This window comes from Caloenas nicobarica, chromosome 2 (assembly GCF_036013445.1).
Source record: "Caloenas nicobarica isolate bCalNic1 chromosome 2, bCalNic1.hap1, whole genome shotgun sequence".
NCBI lineage: Eukaryota > Metazoa > Chordata > Aves > Columbiformes > Columbidae > Caloenas > Caloenas nicobarica.
The window spans coordinates 53,814,213-53,829,993 of NC_088246.1; the positions used below are offsets into that span (position 1 = coordinate 53,814,213).

At 44.2% G+C, this 15,781-nt stretch overlaps 1 protein-coding gene across 1 annotated transcript in view; it reads left to right on the top strand.

Moving 5' to 3' along the window:
• The window catches only part of PDE1C (phosphodiesterase 1C), a 422,458-nt gene that overhangs the window by 94,251 nt on the left and 312,426 nt on the right, over positions 1-15,781 (top strand). The gene's annotated exons all lie outside the window — the stretch shown is intronic.

Sequence of the window (15,781 nt, forward strand, 5' to 3'; positions counted from 1 at the left end):
GATTGCTCCACACATTGCCTGGTGGCAGCAGAGGTGAAGAAGTGGGGTAAAAGGCATCCCAGAGGCCATGGAAGGAGGGGGCTGAGCCTGCTGTGGGAGCTGCAGTTGGTCAGAGAGCACCAGGTTACTGCTGGGGAGGTTTCACCAAGAGAGAAAATGTGGGGTTTTGCCAGTTGGTTCATGTTCTTTTTAATTTCTTCCTGGTACAAAAGTCCTGTGAATCACTGCGAAAGCACTAAGTTGGTATCTTCCAGTACAAAAAGCAGCAGTTTCTTTCCTCATAGTTATTACTGCAGTGGATGGCCAGATGTGCAAGTGTAACAAAATCCAGGAAATGCTTTTTAAAAACTGTCCCAGAATGCAAAAGAACCCCACATTGTTTGTATTTAGTTCTTGCTGGAGACATATGCTGTGACAATGTGAAAAAACCCTTTGATTTGGAGAAAGGGTGTTATGAAACAGTACTCAAAGGGCTACACAAATTATTTTGCACAGGGCTTGTGAATGTTTCTGTGTCTCTGGTGGCCTTTCCTGGCATCTGCAATGCTATTACAAGCCATGAACCCCAGGAAATCCACAAACATTTTGAAATCTGTCTTACAAATTTAGGACTCAGGGCATGTAATGGCCAGAAATGAATATTCTTGAACTTTAGAGGAGGTAGAGTCTGGATGCCCACAATATGATGCCATCCCTTTGCTTACTGAGCTGATAACCCAGATCTGAAGACCCCTGGTACCTGTTGAGCTGTGGGTGTATGCTTCAGTGGGGGGTTGCCATGAGGTTGTGGTATTGCAGGAGGTACTTTTGAGACTGGATACACCTATAATATATTTTTGATTGTACGTTAAACAAACAGAACCTCATGGAGTGGCAGTGGAATGATGAAACTGAACAGTTTCTCTCCTTGTTGAGTTTCCCCCATACCCTTCTGTATCATGGAATACAGAAAAATGGGCTTGAGTCCTGACCTGAGGTCACAGCAGGGATACCACTCTTCCCTCTGAAGAGAGCTGCATCACTGATGCCCAGGAAATTGCAAATCAGTGGAACTGCAATTAAGAAGCAGAAGTGCGAAAGGTAGGACTTGTGCAGCAGAAAAGATGCTCCTTTTCTAGGTGATGGAAAACAACTTCTGCTTTTCCTGACTCCCACACAGCCCCTTTGTTTTTAGCAGGCTTCCCACCAGTGCCTCTGCAAGCCTATCCTTAGGTGCAACTAAAAGCAGAATTTTCTCTTTATTATTCCCAAACCTCAAACGCAATTCTGCTTTCACTGAACTGAATGGAAATTTGTGAGTAAGGATGATGTTTAGATTTGTCTGCAGTGCCGTGGTAGAGTTCATGCAGCCCTGCTTGTCTTCAATAAATGCCAGCTTTGTGTTGTGGTTTTCACTGAAGTGACATCTACTGAATTGGGGAAGACCCATGGGAGAAAATAAACTGACAACGGAAGTTTTGAACGATGGGCTTGGGAACAATAGATGTGCATGTTTATAGCGTACATCTCTTTCCATCTCCTGAAAGGTCTTTTCCTCTCATAACTTGAGTAGGATGGAATCTTTTTGGTCTGGTGGATTTTATATTTTTAACTTCACTTTTTATTGTGTTGTGAGACAAAATGAACGCAGTCTTCTGATTTATATCCCATGGTGTTACCCGCTGGTCCAAAATGTCTGAGGTTTTCACATCTGTTCCACACCTCTACTAACACTGTGCCAGTCTTGATCTGGTCGAATGAGAGCTACTAGTGTGAATAATGGTATTGACTTCCCCACCTCCTCATTCTGATTTTCCTCTGTTTCTCAGTTATTCATTCTAGAGACTGCATATGAGGGAGACTCCTTTTATTCCTAAAGGCATCGGAAAATTCGGTTAGGAGTCACTTGCTGTAAAATTATCTGGTGAGGTCATCACAGAAATAGATAAGATTTTGTAGAAATTCTTTTGAGACTCAGGAAGGCACAATCCTTTTCTTATGCTCAATTTACCAAAAGTGTCTCTAGCCTTAGTCTCATTTTCTTTAATGCTAAATTTGAGGATTACTGGTTCTCCCAAGCAGGATGCTCTGCTGTTGAGTGAGCCAGGCACTCGACGGAGCCCTTGGACTGGCCATGGTGAATACATTTTTGGACAGAGTCAAACCAGCACAGTGAGTTTATGGTATTTCAAGGGTTTGCTATGTCTGTGGCATTTTTGATCCAATACTGCAAACCCTTCAAAGCCATGTACTTTTTTGTTTTTCTCCGGTGAACAAGTCTGAGACTCTGTAGAACACAGTATTATTGCACTATAAAGTATTAATATAGCAGAAAAGCCATCTTTCATGCCAGTTTCCTGCTGCCATAACAATATTGTTTTGTAATGTGTATAATGGAAGGAAAATGCTAATAAATGCAACACGAATGATTGCTAATTGCAGGTATTTTTACAGTGCTGATCCCTCTAAAACTGAGGCAGATGTAACGATAGTCATCTCTGTACTTCTGAGAGTCTGTGCTGTTTAGTTTGTTAATGGTCTGGAGAGCGATTTCTGATCATGATTCACGCATTATTAGAAAGGGAAAAAAAAATCGATGTGGAAGTGATGGGAGAGACAGGGAGCTTAAGTTTATAAATAATTGTAGCATCTGACAGCTGATCAAGTCTCAGTGGAAACTCTTTGGCAACAGTGCTAAGCAGTGGATCTTCGTGAGTGGTCAGAGCAAGGCTGGAGAAGGAACTATGGCTTTATCCAGATCTTTCTTCCAGTCCACTTAAGTAAGAGTGGATGAAAACTCTCTTGTAAAGACGCACTTTTGAATCTTCCTTTGGACTTTGAAGGTTTCTGCCTATTTATGCTAATATACAGTCTTTAAAATATTTTCCTCTGGAAAAGTGTGTTGATCTATGTGTTTCTTAGTTGTTTAAGTGTGTTAATATGAACTATTACATAAAAAAGCTCTATGTATCAGAACCACTAGATGAATATTGTTACAGAACTGTACTAAGTGGTGGTATAATTTAACTATGATTGTTCAGACGTCACAGGAGGTTATTTTTATCAAAAGAATTGGTGCTGACTTGGAGTTGGTAACACTTATGCAAGCTCATTTTATGAAGCATAAGAGCATGAGTAAAACAGGTATCTTAAAGGTGATGGTTGTATGGGATTCAATCAGAGCATTACATGCCAGGTCAGATTTTATAAATCAGACAACCAAGTAGAAAGTTTCCTTGTGAACTGGTATTCATCTGGGATTAACTTAGAGCCTAATGCCATTGTACAGTTCTGGCCTGGTTGTACTTTTTCCTTAAAGATATTTTTAAACAGGAAGTTGAGTCCTGATTTACATACGTACCAATTTTGGCACCAACGTACAAAATGACAAGACCAGTAACTCCCTTACTCTTTCAGTACTCCAAATAATAAATCCTAAAGGAAAATGAGATTTGCCAGGGTTTTGGATAAGATCTGAATGTTTTCCCACAGTGAGGCGGGCAAATATCTCGCAGAAAGGTTAAAGTCACAAATGAGCTCTGAAAGTTTTACCTCAGGACTGAAGCAAATTTTGTATCTTGTATGAAGACAGTCAGTGGGTGCGTTTAACAGACAAGCTGAGCAGCTTGGTTTCAGTGGGACAAGGGGACATGATGGCAACAGCAGCAATGGGCTATTTTTTACAGTTGGGAAGGGCTATCGTTTGCCTGGCTGTGCTTTAGGCACAGATCCAAATGTTCTATGTCTGAAAATGACCAACCTTTCCACCACACCAGTGTAACCTCTGCTCACTTGTTTTTCCAAGCCTGTCTTATGTCCCTGGTGGTATGTTGGCACCATCCATCCCAGCCTAAGGCTCTGCTTAGACTTTGGCTTTCCTCCAGGCTGCGACTGCCAAAATCACTCCCCTTATGCCCCAGGAAAGGATTTGTGTCCAGCCAGATCGAGTCCCTGGTCTTCCTCGCTATGGGGCATAATGGGCCGTATCTCTGGGGCAGAGCGGGGGTGGCTACTGGGGTGGCCTCTGGGTTGCAGGGCTGGTTTCTACCATGGCCTGAGAGAAGAGGAACAGCAGGAGGTTTGTTCTTGGGAGCTGAGTGTCAGAGGAGGCGTCAGGGACACCCAGCAGCTGTGCCTAGTACATGGCCACCAAGGGCAGGAACAGCCACTGGGCCTCCTGAGCACAGGGACTGATTTGGGGCCAGCACCCCAAAGGCTTCCTCCAAAGGCTGCTGGGCGGAGGGGGGGGCGGGCGGGGCTGCACACGTGTGGCTCTGTCACCCCCATGTCACAATGCCAGCACCCGGCAACGCAGCGGTCACAATGCCCCGGGCAGCATCAAAAGGAGCAGCCTCCCGTGTTCAGTGCCAGAGCTGGCCCGGGGGCAGCCCCAACACATCCCAGGGGAAGCACTTGAGGAGCTGCTGGAATCACGGGGCAGGGGCTGAGGGAGGAAGACCTTGCATGAGGCTGCTGGAGGTTCTCCACTGCAAGACAATCTGCTGGCAGGGCCACCTTCCAAGCTCAGCTAATGGATGCAAATCCACTTGCACTGCTGGATAGCAGTGGCAAGACCAAGGGAATTCCTTCTGGAGGAGCACTGCAGAGCTCTTCAAGGAAGATATCAAGGATGAAAGCCAAAGCAGGAAAAGAGCTATCAAGTCCAAGGAAAGATACAGGAAACAGCACAAAATCATTCAGGACTTCTTCCCTAGCAGAGAGCCACACCATAAATGACAGCGTAGCAGCACATGTCACTTGCTGCATTGGGAAGGAATGGCACAGGGACTGGCAGGGCCACCTTCCAAGCTCATCTGATGGATGGATGGAAAGCCTTTTCAGCTGGATAGCAGTGGCAAGACCAAGGGAATGATGTCTTCTTGAAGAGCACTGCAGAGCTCACCATCCTCATCCCCTGCGGAGCCAGGCTCAGGAGCCGTAAGAAACAGCAGGTAGAGGGGTTGCAAGGGGTTGCAGTGCTTTGGAGCACCCACTGGTGTCCTGACAGGCACAGGGAGGATTCTTGCCCCCAAGGTCCATCAGCTCAGAGGCATTTGGGCACTCTGGCAAGTCCCCGAGATGGCTCCAGCTCAAGGGAGGATAGGGCTTGGGCAGGTCCTGGGAGGCGCGAGCAGCCTGTGGGACAAGGAGCCAGGTCTGGCTCACATGCTCAGGGATAGCCGATCGCCAGCACTGGGGTCAGGAAGGAATTTTTTCCCCCGGGGCAGATTGGCACTGGTCCCCGGGGGTTTTTTGCCTTCCTCTGCAGCATTGAGCGTGACCACTTTTCAGAGCTCCTCTGGGCCCTTTTGGCTCGGTTCCTGCCTGCTGCTCAAGCACCAGGAAGATGGCCTCTCGTGCCCTGCAGCTGGGGGGAGGAAGGCTTTTTTTCCCCCTATGTGGGACACCAAGTGTCTCTGGGGGTTTTTTGCCTTCCTCTGCAGCATTGAGCATGGCCCACTTGCCACGGCTTCTTTGGGCCATTTTGGCTGGGTGCCTGCTGCTCCACGAGGTGGCCCTAAACTTATCTAGAATAGCCTACCTAAACCAGCATAGAACAACTAACCTAAACAAACCTTAAACAACTGGAAACAATCAGCCTTAAAGAACCTAAACCAATTTGCTTTAAAAAACTTCAATCAGCCACCAACAACCTAAGGAGAACCTTAATCTACAACAAATTACCTAAACCAACCTAAACCAAACAAAATAAACCAACCTAAACACCCTAAACTAAACATACCTAAAACAAATGATCTAAAAAATCCTACCTAAAACAATCTAAAACTACATAAACTAGCATTTCTCAACCAGCCTTAAGCAACCTACAACCAAATAAGCTAAACAAACTGAAACCAACCAATTGTAACCTAAAACAACCATTAAACAATCTCAAACAACTTAAAAACAATCTAATAAAGGATAAAACCACCTAAAACAACCAATCTAAACCAACCTCAAAAATATGAGTCCAAATGACAGAAGGTGAACAAAATGACCTAAAGCAAACAACCCAAAGCTAAATAGAACGACGGAAACCAGCCTACAATGACCAAGCTAAAAACCAATCTAAATCAACTAAACTTCAACCAAGTTAAAACACCCTAAAAAACCTAAACAATGAAAATCCAACGAACAATCACCCTACCACCCATGCAGTGCCTCACTTGGATGTGTCTGCAGTCTCGGAAGCTTGTCTACCCCAGGTTCTCCTACTAATGGACCTTGAGCTTGTTTGGAGCTTCTAAAGCACAGCGCAGCTACCGTATACCCTTGACCTAGCAATGGTACGCCTCTAGCGGGGAAGGTCGTCCTCTTTCAGCAAGGGAGGGAAACACATGGAGCAGGGAAGGAGGAAGGGGACATCTGCTGAGACAGCAGAACCAGCCCAATCAAGCCTGGTGATCAGTGGGGGGACGCATGTCCCAGCAAGATTGCAGTCACATCCAAATCATCCAGACACAACCTAAAACCAATGAAACACAATGTAAATCTAACCAAACACCACCTAAAACACCCTCAACAACCAATCTAAACCACCCCAACCTAAAGGAACCCATATTCAAAACACCCAGTCTAAAGAACGCTGCCTAAAACAACCTACCAAAAAATAACTAAACCGACCTAAACCAAACAACCTGAACCAATCTCAACAGAAACCCTTCAAGCGACCTAAACAATGTTAACCAAACCTGCCTCAACCAACCTATCTAAAAACACAGACATTCACCAATCTACCTAAACTGCCTACTGAAAAGAAACAACCTGAAACAACCAACCCACCAACACCCAACCTAAAATCACCTAAATAACCTAAACAAACCTAACCAAACTACTGAAAACAACCTCAACAAAAACAGCTTCAGATACCCCACCCAAAACAACTTCAGCCAGAAATAACATACATTGAGCAACCTAAACCTGCCAGCCTTCAACAACCAGCCTCTGACAACCACCCTCAAAGAACCTGCCTCAAACAACCTCAAACCACCTCAACAACCTGAACCAAGCTACTAAAACCAAAGACCTAAAGCAAACTAACACAACCAGTGCTAAAGAACCATCAGAAAACACCAGCAACCAAAGAACCCAGCAAAACCAAGAAAAATAAACCTCCTAAACTAAACGACATAGATCAGCATTAACAAAATCACATCAAACAACCTAAAACAATCCACCTAAATAACCAGCTGAAACCAAGCTAAACCTTCAAACCTGAAACAAGCAATGTAAGACCACCAACCTAAACCAAACTTAACAAACCTTAACCTAAACCAACCAGCCTTCAGTGACCTACAAACACAACCTACCAACAAAGTAATACAATGTCAAACAACCAACTTCAAACAACCAGTCCCAAAAAGCCTGCCAAAACCAGCTAATATAAACTGAGCTAAACCAACCAAATTAAACGAACTTAAAAAAACCTAAAAACAGAAACAACATCAACAAAACCAAAAAAACCAATGAAACAAACAAAAAAACAAACGAGGTAGAAACAAACAAGAAAAAACCAAACAAGTTAGAGACAAAGAAGGCAGATGTAAGAAACAGGATCCAGAGATGTTCCAAGGGGACCCAGTGCTTTGGAGCAGCCACTGGTGTCCTCTCAGGAACAGGAAGGATTCGCAGCTGCTGCTTGTCAGCTCTCCCTGGTGCAACACAAGCGCCTGGCAGGGACGACAGCGCCTCTCGGGCATTCCTGGCCAAGAAGCACAGCAGCAAAACAAGTTGTGGAAGGCAAAAAGTCTGCTCGTCATCGCTACGTGCCACGCTCTGGAAAAGATCCCACGGTACCACACACCTCCTCTTCTTCTACTTCTTCTTTTTTGGGGCATGGTCAGTCCCGCGCCTCATTCTCAAGAATCTCCCTCTTCAGGAACCAGGGACAGCTTGGCCTCTGCTCCTGCTGCTGCTCTCTGCAGCTCTGGGACTCGCCTTTGCCAGCCTGCAAGGGATGTTTTTTCAAGCTAAACTGAAGAATGCATCAGCCTGCTCCTGGCTACACATGGCCTTGTGTTAATGCTTCTGAGCATTGGCTCAGAAAGAGAATCAGAAAGGGAAAAAAAATGACATGAAATAACATGAAATAACATAAAATAAATTAAATCAACAAATTAGGACATTAAAAATAAATAAACTAAAATAAAACACAACAAACACTTGTAGCCAGTGTGTTATGTGTCCTTGAAAGTGTTTCTGGAGCTAAAACCCCCCTGTCATTTCAGGCAAGTAGTCTCTTTGTTATTTGACTCGCTGTGAGGGTATAGGATAGAACAGAATAGAACAGAAGAGTTCTGCTCTGTGATGCCTGCAGCTCTGCAGGACAAGCCCTGACCGAGCCCTGAGGCCTCCATCCAGGAGAGCCGCTCTCTGCAGGGCAGGGCCCAGGCCCAGCCAGGGACAGGGGCAGACACGAGACGGGCGCACACACCTACAACATGGCTCAGGGAGGGACCCAAGGCCCCAGGCTGAGCTGACACACGGCCCCTGGGCCCTTGGCACCAGACCGTGGCGGTGGGTGGGGGTTCCAGGGGAGGCCGGTCCCAGCTGCTGAGGCCTAGGAGCACCTCCAGGACCCCAACAGAAGTAGACTTGCACTGCTCATGTGCTTTCCTGTAGACATGGATGGTTGGCAAGTTTGGAGAAAAGAGTACTGGGCCGGATGGGTCTTCTTTCCAAGGGAGTTCTGTAATTTTCAGGCTCTTTTGTTTTAGCATGTTTTTCCATGGGAAACTGATCAGGCATTTCTAAAAATGAGTACAAGCGTGGCAGGGGGGAAATCCACAAGTAATGAGCAGTATTGGTCACCTCAGAAAGACTTGCAACCATTTAACTGAGGAGCATGTCCTGCTTCCAACTGGGGGCTTGCTCTCTGAGTCTTGCTAGTGTCAGAGATGTGGGGTTTTGCCATCCTGTGGAAACCCAGCTCGACTGGATGAACACAGAACACCTTCAAAAACTGCGCTTCATGTTGGTTTTTGCAAATTTGTGCAGATGGTCCAATTATCTTGAGACAGTCCCCAGCTCTCACCCCCTTCAGAAGGTCGTCCTTCCCACAACATGACAGAGCCAGTGCTTAGGCTGGTACATGGTTAACCATTCAGTGCTTTCTGCTAGTGAAGGGCTGGGAAGAAGCATCATCAGAGATTTCCTCAGCATGTACTGGCAGGAAAAAGGAGGAGGTAGGAAGAAGAACAGAATAGCATAGCATGGTGTACCTGGAAGGGACCTACAATGGTATCTAGTCCAACTACCTGACCACTTCAGGGCTGGGAAAAGTTAAACCATATTATGAAGGGTATCATCCAGATGCTTCTTCAACGCTGACAGGCACGGGGCATTGACCATCTCTTCAGCTTGTTCCAGGATTTGACCATTCTCTTGGTGAATAAATATTTCCTTGTGTCAAGTGTGCAGCTTTGAACCATTAATTAAATACCTCTACTGTGAGTCACTTGACATTTGTCCTTTCATTTAGACATCATTCCGTTATCTAGAGCTGTGAAATAAGTAGTGACTTGGTGGTGTCACAAGGGTATACAGGCAGCTTTCTGTATTCTGTTACTTGATGTTTGGTGTTTGAAATCAATGCATGAAAGTTGTGAGCTTGGTTCAGTAAAGTGTGTGCTTCTTCCTCAGCATGTGATCCTGTGTTCCTGAGAAAACCAGATTTCTGTTGACTCACAAAGGACTTGAAATCAGGGCTGTTACACTTTTAGGGTCTATCTGCACAAGGGGGCTAGTTTCAGAGTGATATGACTTGATGTGTAACCATGTCATCACTGGTGATTATATATAAGGGCTATATCTGACTGATAAGCCAACATTTAGAAAACAGAAGAGCTGTTGAGCTGAGCCATACTAAGGCATGTGCAGTCCAGTGGTCTGTCTCAGGTGGTGGCCAGAAGTGCAGAGTGATCAGCTTATTTTTCAGAGGCTTGTGATGGGAAATGTGCCTCTTTGCATTAGACAAGCAAGGCCACGGCTAGATGTTTCCCATCCTTCTGCTGGGAAGAGACAACTTTTCCAGGTTCAAAAAGAGTGTTGAGAAAACTGGTGTCTCAAGGAAAGTACTGAAGTAAAAAGCTTCTGCAGATTTTCACTCCAAATTCCTCTGTATTCCGGTCTGTCTTTGTCAGACTGAGGTATCTGGGCAACCTATGTCAGCAGTTGCTTATAGGAATAATATAGGAAATGGCACAAACACTTTATTTTTGTTCTGCATCCCTGTTTCTAGGCGGGGGAGGGTGGCCTCTCAGCTATGCAGGAATGTACCTAGGTCTTTTTACAGGGGTAGTATAACTAAAAAAGTATATGAGCTAGACCAAGATTTCCGCATGTATACTTATCCTCGGGAGAAAGATACAAGTGGGTTTGCTACAATGGGCAACCTGTTAGAGCTACCAGAAGTAAGAAAACTTAGTTAAATGTAGAAAATCAGTCCAGACTTTTCCAGGTTAGAAAAAAAAAAATAAAAAGGTCATATTCCAGAAGCCAAAAGTGAAGGTAGGTTCATCATCTTGCAGTAGAGAAGGTTTATATTTCTATATAGTCCCTCTTCCATTATGTCCTGATTCACAACTTTTCTGGTAGCCATTTTCAGGTGCTTAGCAGAATAACTATGGGTCCATCACAGGCTGTTGGTGACCAGCATGGCAGAGGTTGGAAATGAGAGCAGCCTGGAGCTTGCGTGACCAGAGCCATTTGTTCTGTGAACTTGGAGACCTGAGGGATATGCAGTCTACAGAACATATGTTAATAATTTGAATAGATTACACAAGATTGCATCTCAGTTTTGAAGTTAGGAATATGTGTTTAACAAGGGCCTTGGTGCAAGGAAGGTGGTTTTGGTCCAGGCGGTTGCTGGTGTTTGCTCCTATTTTCCTTCATCTCCAAAAACCAGCGTCAGGGCCTCATCAGTCCCTAGGTGCCAACAGGGCCAGAGTTTGCAAGTTCAGTGTTTGCATTTCTGCCTCTAAATAAAATTTGGCTGATGATCAGTAGAGTATTGAATAGTTTTGCTTCTTTTCACACGGATGTTTTGCACCTATTTATCTGTTACAATTCCCCTTGGTACTCTTTGCCCTTCTGGAAGCGTTTCTGTGCTTGTTGATGAGACGCGGAAGCTCTGAAATAAGTGTCTGAAGTCAAGAGTCCCTTCAGAGAGAGGCAGCAACTATCTTCAGTTGTCTGAGGGAGCGAAGTGTTTTCCACTGTAGAAGCAACTTTCCCATCACAGATGCAAATAATCTGCAGTGTAAGGATCCTTTCATAAGGAAACGGAATCATCAGTTGTGTACGCTATTCCTTTCCCAGTTAATGAAGAAGGACAGTGTTTGGTGTACAGTGTCGTTGCCAGGCAAACAGCAGCAACACGAACCCCTTAGGAGTTATTTCAGGAACTGCTGGGTGGCGTATGCCTCTTGGTTATGACTTGTAAGTGAAGATTCCCGTTTCCTGCCTTCCAGAAATATTTTGAAACATAGCTCTTGTTTCAAATGTGTTTTGTGATCTTCAGGTTATATCCAAGAGATGCATGTTGTGCCTTTTCCATCTGTGTAATTGATTTTTTGCTTAATTGTAGTAACTCATTAGAATCTTAAGTCCAGAGAGACAGTCAAGTCATCCAGTATTTTTCATCAGCAAAAGTTTGCTGCATGTTCTTGTAACTTTGTGACCCTACAGATTTGTTTTATAGGGTATGTTTATACCATCTGTACTGCTGATGTTTACAGCACAAGTATTTAAAATCACGTTAAGTTGCCATTGTCTCCTGCATGGTACTGAGACTCAACACTCTAGAATACTCCTTGGGTGACTGACTCTGGAGGGGCCTGAATAATCTCTGGCTCAGTAACGTGCACACTGGCTGCACGGTTCCCGTGCTTGCAATTTATGTAGTGCTGGATAAAAACTCTTGGAAACAGAATTTTCCTCATTATGAGGCATTATTTTTATGGTCTGAGACTTCTCTGATCTCCTTACTGGACTCAAAAACCCCCAAGAATAGGCTTTCTTATTAGGAACCTTAGCTTCTAAATGGGTCCAAAAGCCACCAGGAAAGTCTTCCTTCGATACTGTTGTACTTCAAATCCCTGTGTGGGATTGATCTTGTGTGGGAATTTTGTTAATGACTGTGACACAGAAAAAAGGAAAGTGCTGATAATTGCTGCTGATGATAATAAGCATTGCCAGTACAGGGGGGATTTGAATATCTCATAGTAAGATCCATGTAATTTAGGGGATGGGGCCAACAACAAGGGCTGAAATTAAGTAGTATGGAGTGAAAGATCATGCAGATGCGGGCTTAATAACAAAAACTTCTGCTATGAGCCGAGAGTCTGTTAGTTGTATGACGGGGGTGTCACTGCACACAACTAATGTGTGACCAGGCAAGAATAAGATCTCTTGAATGCTTGCATACTGCACCCGTGGGAAAAGGACATGACACTGAAGAAGATCAATAAAGGTGGGGAGGAGATATGAAGATGCCTATTCCGTAAGGTAAAATGAGATGATCATGGTGCGTTTAGTCTACAAAATGATGGTGGATTCAGCTAGAGGATCTCCAGAGGTCATTTCCAACCCTAACTGTTCTGTGATTCTGTGAAAGGGGAAATTCAGTGTTTCCATGCCCCAGTCAGAGGAGGATTAAGCACCAGAAAAACTAAATACTTCAGCCTAAAGAGATAGCTGGTGCAAGAGCAAATTGATATAAATTGACACAAATTAAATGATGGGTCATAACTGACACTGCAGTCAGGTTCTGGCAAAGTCTTTTAATTTAAGATGAGTGAGCATAAAAAACAAGCTACTTTAAAGAAAGAGCTTCATAAGTTTATCAAATGTCTAATGGTATTACAGTCTTGGAGGGCAAAAACCGCTGGACTTCCCAGAAATGATCTTTGATTTGTCTGTAAAAAGTAGTTGTCTCAGCAGTCATAGCCCTGTATTTTATTCTCCTGAGGTTTAAAGGAAATGATTACCAGATGATATGTTAGGGCAATCCAGAGTTATTTTTTTAGAGGAATGCTGTAAAGGGGGAAAGAAAGAAAATAAAAATCCTAGAGAAGAGTTTATTGAGATTGTATGTTAAATGTACATTTATCTACATATCTGTGTTATCACCTTATCTACTATACTTCCTGCTTCCTAACACTTTGACAAATGTGCTAGCAACATGAAATACATAGTTAAGCTCATCTGCCCTTTGGCTGATTAAGAAAAACAATAAAGATTCCTTGAAAGAATGTGTTTACTGGTGAGTAAAAAATACCCGTCTTTCTTTTTTTCAGCCTCTCAGCTGCTTAATGGCAAAATATAGATGATGTGCTATTGTCTGTCAGTCCTGATGAGTCAATACTACAAGTGGTATTTTTTTTCTTCGCATTGCACTAGAAGTTTGACAAAGGATCTTTGAAAGCTAAATTGTCTGAGGGGGTGTACTGGTGAAATTGATAGCTTCTGTAGAAAATGTGGAAGCTGTAGCAAATCGTTTAACAGGGCAGACATTAAAAAATGAAGCCTGCCCATGAAGTAGGCACATGATGAACTTGCTATAAGTGATCCATGTTAATCAAAGAACTGATCATGCCTCGGAAGATATTTTTATAGTTGCAATAAGAGGCCCTTGAGATTTCCAGGCAGTCATGGTACAACATACTACTTTTGAAATAGAAGAAATTTAACTAGGGCTGGTATTTTGTGTCTACTTGGACGAGTGACCACAGAGAGCACGTGAATGTTGGGCTGCAATGGGGTGATGACAGGACAATGTCCTCTGCCTGCCATGGCTGTCCTTCTGAAGGAACAGAGGTTACTTACAAGTTGCTATACTCTTCACCAAGATTTATTTGCTTTCGAGTTAGGAAGGAAAAGAACTTCAAATGTGCATGGTTTATCATTTAAAAAATAAATTTAAAAGTAGTGGGATAGAAACTGAAGAACGACCTACCCATTTGAGAGAAAGAAGTATATATCTGCAGTTGTCATGCTGATAGTCTCATCAGAGATGAAAATCAGCCTAGGCTTCAGTATATAAGGTTAGAGAGTGGCTGGAAAATAAGCATATCTGAAGAGAGGGAGGTACAGGAAATCTTTGGAAATATCAGGAATCATCTTTGGTGTGGGCTGTGACTTGCTCTCTCAGAGATTGGACTTCTTCCTCCAGCTTCATTAATTCATACGTGCTTCCTCCTAAAAGCTTATTACTATTAATAAACTTCAATAAACTCAGGGTGAAGAAGATTTCAAGCCATCTGGAGAAAAAGTATTTTCTCCTTTACATGTATCACATACATAGGTGTGTTAGTTCTATCTTTCTCCAAAGACTCCTGGGAGACAACTGTAGGATATATGTGCAGAATTTCCACAATAAAAACTGTATCAAATAAAAATCTAAGATTTCCATGCAAAGCAAATGCAGAAATGCTTTTTGCTTCCAAATCCTTCCCTTTTTGATTGCAGGGCTAAACAAACCTGAGATCTCACCTATGTGCACCCCCCGTTGGTGCCAGACAGTTCCCAGGCAGCAGTCAGCTCGCTGGTACCAGGAATCTTGCTGGGGATGCAGGTTCAGCATCCCCAGTGCCTTCTGTCCTGCTCTTTGCTTTGCTCTTCTACCTGCACCTTTTGTCTGGGTGGCTGTGTACCAGATGGAAGGGCATTACTTGGTATATGACACCATCCGATGTTTGGAAAGCATGGACAACTGAAAACAAACCTGTGTAGCCTGCAACTGGAAAATCTTTATTTTTGGAGGGGTTAACGACACCTGTTGTGTTGGATGCTGTGAGTCTGGGAGTTGAGCTGCCCAAACACAGATGCTCTTGTTGCAACATCCAGCTGGAGGGTGGCACAAAGGAGAGACCTTGTGTGCACCTGAAGGCTCTGGTGACCAGGGAGTGCCAGCTGCCACCAGAGTGGAGGAAATACGCTGAAGAAGATAACAGCACAGCCCTTAGAGGGCTCTTTCCCGACTGAAGTAATAGTTCACTTGATGCTCCAGGTTAGACATCAGTGCATGTTATGAATTTGCCCAGGCTCTGCTGCGATATGGAGAGATTCCTAGGGCCCCAAAGGGGATCAGTCTGGCAGGTGATCTCTCAGCCCACCCTGTGCAAGCCGTCATCACCGAGTTACAGACAAATTCTGGCCATTTGACCTTCATATATTGGCTGTAGCAGCGTTTTCTGGCACAGTTCTTGAGCTCACTGGTCCACCTATTTTCATCCCTGCCCCATGGAGGATGCTGCTGTCTCTCCTTCATGATGCCATCACCTCAAGCAAAGCCAGATTTGACTCTGAAACGATGAACTGCTCAGGACCTGCCTAACTGTGCAGTCACTCCAATGTCCATACATTCAGTGTCCCAGGAGAGTTTATTTGCTTGAGGTTTGTGCTACAGGTACCTGTGATGGACTCAAGCCAAGGAAGGGCATCCTGTAGGACTTGGGAGACCTCAGGGCCACTCTCCAGCCAGCCTGGCCGGTCCTCAGGCTGTTGGAGAGTCACCAGTGTTTTGAGAGCACCATCTACTGGCTAATGGCAGCAAAATGAGGCAGGGATTTGTTAAAAGAGCCCCTCTGTCCACTAAAATGAGTGCTAGAGCCACCTCCCTCAGCATGTAAAGTTGGAGAGCAAGCAGGGAAAGCTGGAGTGACACTGGATATGGGTCTTAAATAAAGCCAAACTTAAACTGACAACCTTAAGACTTCTCAGAAAGATTACATTTAATCAAAAGTTTTTTCTGTCTTCAAAATGTCCATTATAGTTTAGGTGACGTCATTTTGCTAGGAAG